Genomic DNA, 13,069 nt, shown 5'->3' with positions numbered 1-13,069 from the left:
CCTTAGCTGAAGAAACCAAATCGATTAGGGCAGACCTCACCACTTTTCATACAAGAATTGAAACTCTTGATTCTAAAATACTGGCCATGGAGAACCGTTTAGATCTAGTTCAAACCTCGGATCAGGATCTTCTCTTTCTCCACAGTAAAATCGTCGACCTGGAAGACCGCAGTCGGAGAGACAATGTCCGTTTTTTTGGATTTCCGGAGAACATTGAAAAGAATGACATGAAACGGTTCCTCTATGATACTCTTCCGCTAATGTCTGGTATTTCTTTTGCTCCACCTCTTGAAATTAAACGTGCCCACAGACTTGGCCCTCCACGTCCAGATCCTTCTGCGCGTCCCAGGCCAATTATTGCTTGTTTTCTTAGGCACGAACAAACTAGACAAATTTTGTCTGCAGCCCGCTCACGAGGTCCCTTTCTCTTTCAAGGTCATACTATTCATATAGCTGCAGATTTCTCCAAAGAGACGAATGAACGACGAAAGGCATTTCTTTCAATGAGACCTCAATTACGTCAGCTAGACATCAAGTACGGTTTATTTAAACCTCTACGCTTCCGTATTACCAGGAATGGAGAATCCAAAGATTTCTATGATCCTGCCCTTCTGCAACAATTTCTGGATGACATCACAACTCAAAACATGGAAAAACACTCTTCTCAATGTGATCAGTCTCAATCGTCTTCTTCTTCCTCCTCACATATGCCATTGCAACATTCACACAATGTTAGTACTTCCAGGCAGCGGGGTAGAGATCTGAATCGTCTTCCTCGCTCACAGGATGATAGGGTGTCAGCCCTGCACTCTGTTTCTACTTTTACTAAGGATTTGCAGAGAGACAAATCTAGATCGCCTCTTAAAACACCCTCAGATGCTGACTGAATTCTTCTTTATTGTTCACTTGTTCATTTTTGTGCTTTCTTATTTCTTCGCTCATATATTGTATTTAATTCTGTTTCCTTTTTCAGGTTGCAATATCTGCTCTAAAGTTAATATGTAATTTTGTACTCAGCACTATTTTTCTTTTCTCTTAAAGAAGAGATACATGTTTTCACAATACTCAAATGTTAATTGCATATTTTGATATAGTACCTAGCATTTCGCATATTTTTTCTTCATTATTGGTCATCCCCTTGGAGGCATTAACGTTATTTGTATTGCATTTTATTATTCTTAGTTATCTCAAAGCGTGTAGTTAATATGGATATTCACTTGCTTTCCATGTTCAAATGTTTTTACTATATATACTCTTCCTTCTTCTCTTAACACATAGTATGTTTCTTTCTTGTTATTAGTTTCTTTGTGACATGTTAAGTCTATTTTGACCTTTTCCTCCGAATTGAACACCACTTAATTTTATTCCTTGTTATGGTAAGCTATGATGTCTCCTTTCTTTATATTTTTTATCGTACATGTTTTCCTCTTCTTTTAACCCTCCTTCTTCTTTCTTCTCTATTTCTTTCATTCTACATCTTATTCTTTTTTATTGTATTGTTATCTCTTATATTTCTCTAGCCTGTTCATCAACTGCTACTCTATCTCATTCTTTTGTCTTCATTTATTTATGGATGTTCGTGTTTGTTTTCTTTTTCATCTTTCTTTTATCTTATGCGGTTGCTTTCTTACTTTTTTAATTCTTGTCTTCATCTATTGCAATATTCTCTTACTTTATTCTTATAAGTTATATCATTATGTACTTCTGATTGTTCCTATGTCACTGCTTTACAATGCGAAGTTGTATGTTAAGGTTTATTAGGTTTATTATAGTATTGCATTCAATATTTGATATTTATGACATTTCTCATATATTTCATATTGCCCTCTGGTTATTTGATCCGCGTTTTGCTTTTCTCGGATGGGGTCCTGTCCCACGACGTTGATTTGGTGCGCCCGGACCCGCAGTTCACAGTCTAGGTTTTTCTAACTCTCCTATTCTCTTATTTCTCTATCCACTTCTTTTTTATTTTTTATCTTTTTATTTACTTTTCCAATTTTCTCACATCCTTTTATTCCTATTTCTTCCTTCCTATTTCTCTTTCATCAGCTTCTTGTACTTTTTCAGCTTTTGCCATTTGATATCCAGAGTAACATCCTTTTCCATTTTTCCCTGTACTCTTACTCCTCGTCCTCTTCTCTGTTTTGTTCTTGAATTCTTCTATCATGTTTCATAATCATTCTCTATCAGTGGTTTCCTGGAATGTTCATGGTCTCACCCATTATATCAAAAGAAAGAAGGTTCTCTCATATTTGCACTCTAAACAACTGGATATAGCTCTACTGCAGGAAACACACTTAGATGACATTGAATCTAATAAACTCAGTAGAGACTGGGTTGGGAAGGTTATCCATAGTAGTGTTTCCAAGACTGATCCAACCAATCCTAATCCTGTGCGTAAATGCGGTGTAGCCATTCTTGTCCGAAAATCACTTCCCTTCACAATCTCTAAGACATGGTCTGACCCGGAGGGTCGCTATGTTTTCGCTAAATTGAAAATCGGGAATTCTTTCATTTGTCTTGGTTCTATATATGCCCCAATTGGTGCTAAAAAACAATTTTTCCTCCAATTGAATCGTCTTCTTACAGAGATTAATGCCTCTCAGTACCTCATCGGAGGGGACTGGAATTTGGTTCAAGATCCTATCCTTGACAAAACTGGTCGCTTTGATAATGCCAATGCTGCTGATAGGGCCATATTACAAGACATTCTCGCTGACAATGGTCTTGTTGATCATTGAGTCATCCACAGGATAAGGAGTATACATTCTTTTCTTCCATGCGTGGTACATTTTCCCGTCTAGATTATTTCCTTCTTTCACAAAACACAGTTCAATTGGTTACAGATTCAATAATCTTAGAAGCTGCCATATCTGATCACTCCCCTGTTCTTATTTCTCTTGATTTAGGTCTCTCTAGACCAGGGCGTAAACCATGGAGAATGAGTTTACACAACTACAAGACGCCTGGAGGTAAACTTCTTTTACAATCTCATCTTCAAGATTACCTCACTATTAATAAGAACTCTGTCTCTTCCAAGAGAACAGTTTGGGCAGCAGCTAAAGCTACTATCAGGGGACAACTAATGCGCGATGCTGCTCTCATTAACAAAAACAATGCGGCTAAACAAACGGACCTTGAACAGGACATTCAAAATTATTCTCATTTGTATATTTCGCATCCTACCTTACAGAATCGCACAATGCTGGAACAAGCACGAATGTCTCTTAATAGTCTTTTTACATCTACGGCTGAATATGCCTTGCAAAGAATGAAAGGGAGACATTACGAACAAGGGGAAAAAGCTGGTCGTTTACTGGCTGCACAATTGCGCCAGAGGGAAGCTGCTATGGCAATCCCAGCTATCAAGTCTAGCCACGGTGACATACTTACTAGACCTCAAGACATAGTTGAAGAATTTGCTTCCTTCTACAGATCTCTTTACTATCCAAGTGAACAAATATATAAAAATAAAATGTCCATCTTTTTAGATCAGATTAATCTCCCACAACTTTCTGATGATGGCAGAGCTTTACTTGATGGTAATATTACAAGAGACGAGATCTCTTCGGCTATTACTGCTTTGCCATATCATAAGGCCCCAGGGGAGGATGGTTTCCCTCCCGAATTCTATAGATGGACCGGTCAGGGTATGATAGATACTTTACATGCTGCGTTCCTAGAAGCTGATAAAGAATCCTCTTTAGGCTCCCTTTCTAACAAGGCAATTATAGCTGTCTTGCCCAAACCCGGCAAAGATCCTTTACTGTGCGGCAGTTATCGGCCTATATCTCTCCTGAATTCTGATATTAAGATAGTAGCTAGTATTCTTGCATCCCTTCTTCGCAAAGTTTTACCTTCTTTAATCCATAATTCTCAAGTGGGTTTTGTTCCGGGCCGCTCATCCCGGAATCACCTTCGCACTTTGTCCCATACTTTATGGTTGGCTAAGTCTATGACAGAAGATGCTCTGGTTCTCTCACTTGATGCTGAAAAAGCATTTGATCGCATTGAATGGGAATACCTCTTTACAATCATGCAACGCTTTGGCTTAGGTGACCAATTTATTAATAAAGTGCGTTTACTATATGATAGTCCACTAGCTCAGGTCAATTGTGGAGGTTTCCTATCTACTTCATTTCCTATTCGCAGGGGTACCCGTCAAGGATGTCCGTTATCCCCTCTTCTCTTTCTTTTAGCAATGGAACCTCAGGCTGCGGCAATTCGACAATCTAATGAAGTTGTAGGCGTTCCTCTTCCAATTGGTCATTCCAAAATTTACCTGTATGCAGATGATATTCTTCTTACTCTTACTGACCTCCCCCGTTCCCTCCCTGCCCTTCTTCAAATTATCACTGATTTCTCCTCCTTCTCAGGATATAAAATAAATTGGGATAAGAGTGAAGCGTTACCCATCTCAATTGGTACTACGAAGACAGCAATTTCTGGATTCCCTTTTCATTGGCAACCGTCACGTCTTAAGTATCTAGGCATATAGATTAACAGAGGCTTGGACGATATGGTCACAGATAATTTGACTCCTTTATTTAACCAAATGCAGAGGGACTTTGACAAATGGAAAGCTTTGGGATTATCTCTTTGGGGAAGGGTTCAAGCGGTTAGGATGGTCACTTTACCGAGATTCCTTTATGTTTTAGGTATGCTTCCTCTCAACATTCCTTTAGCTACTCTTAGATCCATTGACTCCAAAATAAAACTCTTTATTTGGGGTACGGCTAAACCGCATCTCGCCATTGCTAAATTAAAAGCCCATCAGTTATATGGGGGTATGGGTCTTACCTCTATTGAGCATTATTCACTTGCCCTTCATATTTCTCAACTCTAATTTTTTCTACCCAATTCTAAAGATATTCCTCAATGGGTATCAATTGAACGTCGCCTTTTAACTCAAGATTTGGGATTATCCCTCTTATACGGTACTGGGACCAGTTCTTCTGATCATAAAAATCCTATCTTATCTGCCATGCATAAATCTTGGCAGAGGGGTCATCGCATATTAAACTCCAACCCACGAATTGACGTTAAAGCTCCCCTATGGCATAATTCAGCTATTCGCATTAGTGGCCGTATCTTGTCTTGGCCTTTATGGGAAGAGGCTGGTATTTATTCCGTAGATCAACTTCTCCATGACGGAGATTTCAAAACCTTTCCCCAACTATGTGAGGAATTTCACCTCCCACTTTTACAATCCTCTAAATACATCCAACTTCAACAATGTATTAAAAAACACTCAGGTTCTCCTCCATGTCTGCTTCAAGTATCTACCATTTTGTCTTATTTACAGTTCTGGGGGAATTCTAAAGGATAAAGGAGTGACTTCTGGTCTCTATAAAACGTTTTTACATCGTCTCTTCTCACAGCCTCTTTCACATACCCTTCAGATCAAATGGCAATCCCGTTTATCTGTTATGTTCTCCAACACTCAATGGGATCAAATTTTAGAGGGATTGCATAAAGGTGTTCGGGAAGCCCGTCCTAAATTCTGTATCTTTAAAATCCTTCATGAATGGCATTGGTCTCCTGTTAAGTTACATCAAGCTAAGTTATTATCGCATACTTCTTGCTGGAGATGTTCTGCTCCTGGTTGTGACATAACACACAATATTGGCGAATGTCCACGTACTAGACCCTTTTGGCTCTTTGTGGGACAGACATTGCATTCTACAATGTCCCTAACCTTACCTCTTACACCTGCCACCATTATTCTACATGATTTTCGTAGTTGCCCAAAACTTCTTCTTCATACTGCTTTGGCTACAGCCAAGATTTGTATTTTACGTCACTGGAAATCTTCCTCGGCTCCTTCTCAGGAAGAATGGTTAGTGGCTATGATGCAAACGGCTCTTCATGAACGCACAATTTACAATCTTCAGGATCAAGCTGCCATCTTTCTTCAAACCTGGTCCCCATTTCTGGAAGCTACGGTAGATGATGATTCTGCATATACTTCCTCTTCTCCAACACATGCTATACCTACTTATATCTACTTAACTTATTTCCTTCAGTGTCTACTTTTATATTACTTTGCTCTGGTTATTTTTCCCTCCTTGCCCTTACTCCTTTCCCCCTTCTGTTAGTCTGGTATTTTCTTACTTTCTTTCTTACTTTCTTTTTTCTTTTCTTTTTCTTTTTTGCTCTATATTTTCTTTTCTTTTCATTTACTCTAATCTTAGATACCAAGCTATGTCCACACCTTTTTTTACATTACTTTGTATTTGGTCAAGGAATATATGCTGATACATTTTTCTTGTTTTTTTTTTCTTTCTTTTTCTCATATTTGATCTACTTTGCATAAAATTTACTATTACTTGTATTTTCTCTTTTTCCTATGATATTTTATTGCTTTGTTGCTATTTCTGTATTTTATTGAATAACCCAATAAAAAATTTCAACACAAAGGCAAGGATACAGCTGAACAAATATACTCAGGGAATAAGCAAAGAAGTTATTGGAAGAGTACTCCAGAAATGCAAAAGGAGGGGGAAACTGCTCAGTTTTTAGAAGGCATCTACTTTTGGTGGGTCAAAGGAAGCCACACCTTTGCAGGTTGTAGTTGTCATTTATTGTCCTTTTGGAAAGAATTGAATACATTTTACAACCAACTATAATGAAGAGGAAAGATGAAACAAAGAATGAAAGATTTAAAAAACATGAAAAAGCAGAAGAGAAAGAAAGATAAATGAGATGAGCAATGAAGGGGAATCATAGGAAATAAGGACAGAAACATCGAAAGAAGGGAAGAAAAGTGGTGAAAAAAAAAGAAAGAAATGAAAACTATCTTGTTCATTGAATGATTTTGAGAGGATTAGTTGTGGGGAAAGAGGTCTGGACTTTTAACTAACAGGCACAGAAGGCCTCATAACTTCAAAAGGCACCTAAAGGGAATAAAGTACATAAACTCTGGGATTGTCTACCTGGACATGTTTCCCATAACAACTGCAAGATAGGAAAACACTTTCAACAATTTCTAAGTTCACTTTAAGATAATCAACAGTTACCTTATTGCCAATTGTGAAGTTGGTTTAGTTACCCACTTACTCAGCCATTATTGGTCAGTCAAATCAACTTTTTGGAAACTACGTGACCCTACCCCTAGAAGACAGGCAGAACATATTTACAATTAGACTATGTAAGAAAAGCTTGCAGTTCAATCCAACATACTGGGAACCTTCAGAGGCTGGAGGATTTTTTTGACAGTGCACAGACAAGTTTAGATTATACTAAAGACAAGTTTGCAGAATACAACGACTACTTGATCTCTATGCTCAGGTTCTATCTATTTGCTAATTCTTTGAACCTTTGGAGTTTTGCAGAGTTGCTCTTCCTTTGAAAAATGGGACACCTACACAGCCACAACCACAGCAGAACAGCCCTGCACTGCTCTACTAGCGAGCCAAACACAGATGCTCCTCCATCAAATTCGTATTTTTCGTACAATATGTACATTCTTTGCAATTCCTAGGTGAAAAAGTCTCACTACTGTCTCACTGCTGACAATTACAGATGGTTAACGTTGAAGAAATTGTTTGAATTGCAAAGAATTTACATATTGAATTTTCCAGAACGGTGAGGAGTCACCATCTGGCATCAATCCCCACAGGCAGGTGATAATCAGAGACTACCTGGGGCCTTTTTGGCTGATGGGATTAGGTCTGGGGTTACCCACAGTCCATCATTTATTGGAGGACATTAATATAACCATTTAATGAATGAAGTATACTTGGCTATTTTTACAAGGACCCAGCCGAAAAGCAACCTTCAGCTAATTTTTCACTCCTATACAAATCAAGCGGTAGCTACGACAGTTTGAATCGGAGTTCAATTCTTAAACTCACGTCAACAATTTCTGGAATAACCTCTATACGTCGACGTATCATGTTTCAGTCTAATTTAAACAAATCATCTACATTTAGCCTGTGAGTTCACTATTACTGCTTGGAATTCCAAATAAATAGTCAATAAACGTTTTGGAACAGGGTATTGAGATTAAGAAGTGCACACCCCCAAAATATCCCTCCATTCTAGAAGCACTAGCCTTAAAGGAAGGGAAAAAAAAGTTTTAATTACTCGGAAGTGTGAATGCCCAGCGAAAAAAACACTCTAAAACACGGTGCCTGCTGATTACTAATACATTAAAAGGTGTGCATGAATGTGAACTGTTAGCAAAATGTAAAATGCCATTAGAAGTTTGGACATGGGGGCGTGGCCTGGCACCCAGCGAACATGGCGACGTTGCTGTGAACCCAAATTTATTCTCACAGACAATGGTCCTCAATTTTGCTCAATGACGTTCAAATCATTCCTTGAAAGGAACTGTATCACCCACCACACTACTTCATTATACCATCCAGAAGGTAATGGCCTTACGGAACGCTTCAACCATGTCCTGAAGGGACACATACAATTGTCAAGAAATGCCAACCTTAACTGGGAAGAAGAAGTGTTCAAACTCATCTGGGCTTTCAGAATTTCTCCTTGTACCAGCACCCGCAATGCACCTTTCGTTCTCATGAGAAGCAGACAGCCCCGGAGCATTGACCTAGGATGGATGCCTGTTTCAAAGCAACTTGAATGGTCGCCAGATGTCATTAGGAACAACATAATCAAGGCGCAAAAATACTACAAAGAATGGTATGACTCGAAACATAGTGCAAAAGAACACTCATTCAAGGTAGGGGATCTTGTGAAAGTTTGTTTAGAAAAAAAAGTAAGGAAAGGATAAAGCAGATTCACCTCTCCTCTTCGCATCGATGAACTTTATAACAATGCCGCTAGGCTCAGCGATAGGAAAGTGTGGCACATGAGTAGATTGGCAAAATGTCATCTGGAAGGCAAAGCTCCAAGTCAATTGCAACCCAATGTGCATAGCAAAGAATTGCGGGTTGATTATGATATGACTAGTTCTGAACATAGTTGCATGCCCAGCAATGAGACTTCACATGTTCTCCCACCTGTCTCTGACTTTGCTGATTGTCACTCATCAGACCGGTCTGTTGATGTCAGTCCTCACACTCCGATACCAATGCGGGGTTGTCATGGCGACTCACACTCTGACTCTGAAGTCATGTCTGACAGTCATAGCTTCAGTGGTAGGTCAGGCAGAACCAGTAATGATCCTCACTCTGACACCAAATGTGTTCCTTCTCCTCACCGTGTCATGGGGAGGTTTGGTAGAACCATTCGTAAGCCAAAACGTTATGAAGACTTTGTATATGATTAATGTTCACTGTTCTTCCCGTATGACTGTATGTTTCACCACCCAGTGTTTAATCCTTTAAAACTCTCAAAGGGGAAGATGTGTTATATCTTAACCCTGTTCTCCCCTGTGGCCTGGTTATCTCTCTGGCGCGAGAGCACCCATTGTCACCTTTCCCCTTCCCATTGGTTCCCCAACGTTCCACCTCTCCCTCTATCCCAAGGAACTGCCTAACTGTCACATTATTGATAATCTTCCTGACCACGCACTGACCTGGTGTGGGGCTGTTATTTGAATAAACTTAATCGCAGTTTAACTTCCTGCTTCCTGAGTTCTACTTTCAACAATGCGCTCAGGGACCTGCAATTGTAAAGCTGCTCTGAGGTTTTCCCATGTAAGATACCGCTCACAAGGATATGAGCCCTCTCTCCGTTTCTCCGCTATATCTGACAGCTTCATTTGCTTGCAAAGTCGCGTTTTGACGTCGGCCATTTTGTGCACTTGCAGCGCGATGTGAGCACTTATCTTTCCTCACTCAGTGGCGGTATGAATTCCTTCTCAGTGCACACCAAATTCTCCAGCATAGAATGGTTTTGATATTCCTACTTGGTTAAGATCTGTTGTTGCGCAGCATTCCAGCCTCATTCCATCCTTCTGGAACTTATGTGGAGACATGCTGCGGCCGCCATTTTGTGGCGCACCTTTACAATCAACAAGAAAAGCATTTATGCATGTAATAGGGACAGACTTGCTGCATTTTTTCTCTCAACACAAAGATTTAATGTGACATTCTTCCCACACTTGATGCCTCTTTTTATCTGCACCATCCCCCGAACCAAACACATCATTCAACACCTACGAAGTCTCCACTGGCTCCCCATGGAGAAAAGTTTTACTTTAAAAATCCTCCCTCATGCCTACAAATGCCTACACAACAACGGACCCAAATACCTCAACGTTAGAATCAACTTCCACGTACCCAAAAGAAACCTTTGATCTTCCAACCTCGTACTGGCCTAAATCCGACGCATCTACAGAGTCAGAACAGGTGGAAGATGCTTCTCTCACATTGCAGCCAAGACCTGGAACGAGCTACCTTCAGGAAGACCCACAAGACCTGGCTCTTTGGCTAAACAGACCTGCGGCCCCCCTCCCCACTCCCCACAGTGCCTTGAGACCCTCAGGGGTGAGTAGCAAGCTTACAATTCCCTGATTGAACACCCATACCTGTGTCTGATGTATCATGCAGCCGATCTGGTGTAGAGCAGGCTACCGTCCTTTGCAGGATGAAGGTTCGAGTCAGCGGGCTGCATGAACGGCCAAGCCAGATGCTTCTTGAACTAGAACACAAGCAACGCAGGAACAGTTTTACCCCAATTGTGGGCTTATCAGCCATGTACGTCTTGGTTCCAGTGACAAAGTGACCATGAGGCCTACATCTGGGTAAACCCAGGCCACTATGTGTGGTACATGAAAGACACAAAATAGCGATGAGAGGCGGCATGCACTAAGACTAATTATTGTCCATTACTCAGGGTAAAACTTCAACTAAATAACTGGGAAGTACTTAGGAGCACCTAACATGGCAGTTTAGTCTGGACTGTTTCTAGGAGGAGCAGGTTCAAGACTGACTTGTATATGGCTGGGTCCAAACTGAGGGGCAAGGTGAGCAAAAGAATGATGAGTGCTCCCCTAACTTATGCCAGTGCCTAGACTTATTCCAAGCTTGGATCCAGTGTCTCATAAGCATGGGACCCACATCTGTCTACTAACATTTGTAGACAAGATTTTACACTAAAGCCTTACTCCTCCTCCATGCAGGTGTAATGAGGAATAGTGTTTTAGTTTATCCTTATTATAAACTTACCTCCAACTTTCTTCCTACCTCCATGAGGTGTTATTTTATTAAGCAAAGCCAAGTCTCACAATCTTTTTAGCTATTGTGTTGTATCAAAAGCCTTGGGCGCTTATTCTGTAACTACAAGCTTCCACCAGTGTTACACTCTCTTTGTGGAGAGCAGTTCAAAATGATATTTAGTCTGAAAAAAGGGCACTATTTAAAACAAATTTCAAAAGTTAGCCCCTCTTTGTGGCAATGGAAACTCTTGATGAATCTGCCCATTGGGTTGTTATCAGCTCTGCAGCATTTCTGAACAAGGCAGTGAAATCTCACCTTCTGGAAAGGATTAATATCTCTTCATGATTGACTTGTGTGTTTAGGTGGTTCTTCCTGGGTAGCATTTATATGCAGGGGCCAGTGCTGTGACAATGTCAGCAGTTCATGTGTTGCAGCTTCCCTCATGCTCCATGCACTGAGGTGTCAGTCATTGGTGTCACTGTGCTCTAAGGCGCTAACCGGCTTTGACACAGCCTGTCTTTGATTTGCTACGTGTAGAAATACTAAGAATGCCACAGGACTTGTTTTGTTATCTTTTGATATGATAAGAATGCTAAGAATGGCCACAACTAAGCAGAAATCGTTTCTCTTTCAGTTTGTTTTAAAGTTCACATGCCCATGTCACGCAAGCACATGAACAATGTGCAGATGTTTGGTTCCCTCCTGTGGCTGTATCTTTGTTTCGTTGGTGTAGTCTCTCATACTACTAGAGGTGTAGGACTATAGGATATATTTATAAAAAATGGCGCTCCACTGTTTTGCCACAGCGGAGTGCCAACAATTTTATTGCTGCTTTGCACCAGTTTCTAACGCATGTAAGCGTAGTATTTACAATACAGCCCTCATTGGCATTAGGAAGAGTCTGGCGTTGGACATCTGATGCTGATCTCTGAGCTGTGTCACAAAGAAATACATGTGGAGGTAGAAAAAGTGACGTTCAGCCTATTAACAACTAGAAAAACAGACACTATCCATTCTAGCATCACTTTTGAAAAAAAAACATGACTATGTGAAAAAAATAATACTTTGCCCTTACCTGAAAGCATCTGTGGAGCAGCCAAGAGTAAGCACAGGACAGGACACCAACCCCAATACCAGATAGGATGACCAGCCAGAGTCCCAGGGGAAGAGGAAGAGGAATTTCAACTTCGGTCAAGGGGAGAATGAGATCTTGATCACGGAGGTGACGGAGCACCAACTCAAGCTCTTCATCAGCTCCAAAGCGGGCAGGTAAAAGACCATATTGCTGTTCATAGTAAACAAGGTGAACAGCGCTGCTGAAGTCAAAAGGACAGTGATTGACAGTAAGGAGCGCTGGCACGATGCTAAACAACAATCTCCAGGCAGCCTTGAGGTGCAGATGTCCACAGTCATCTCTGAGGAGTTCAATTCAATTCAAGTAATTTATATAGCGCGCTACATACCCAGAGGGTCTCAAGGCGCTTTGAGAAGGGTGGGGAATTACTTGTCGAATATCCACGTTTTAAGTTGCTTTCTGAATGCTAGGTGGTTCTGGGTAAGGCGAAGGTGAGTGGGGAGTGAGTTCCAGGTTTTAGCCGCCAGGTAGGAGAAGGATCTTCCTCCCATGGTGGTTTTGTTGATGCGAGGTACAGCAGCACAGGACAGTGCTGCCGATGATGAACTACATCAGCAACAGAGTAACTTTCAATGAAGGCCAATGTGGGGAACTACGAAATCTGCAGTCCAGGCAGCTATGTCCCTGCGCTCTGCGGCACTGTCTGCAGGACAAATGGTAGGCACCTGGCTCATCTCTGGTTAGTAATGTCATCAATGGAAGGTTCATTTGTTGGCATAGGCTTCATCACAAGCCTTCTAGCTGTGCTAGCCTATGTCAAATGGAAAGGGCTGCAATGTGCCATTTCTACAAGCAGACACCCCTGCACCATGGTTCACGGGTACTTGCATTGGTGCTAGCAGGCCAAATGTGACCAGCA

Source organism: Lissotriton vulgaris, chromosome 4_1, assembly GCF_964263255.1.
Source record: "Lissotriton vulgaris chromosome 4_1, aLisVul1.2, whole genome shotgun sequence".
NCBI classification, from domain to species: Eukaryota; Metazoa; Chordata; class Amphibia; order Caudata; family Salamandridae; genus Lissotriton; species Lissotriton vulgaris.
This window is presented reverse-complemented; position numbering follows the sequence as displayed.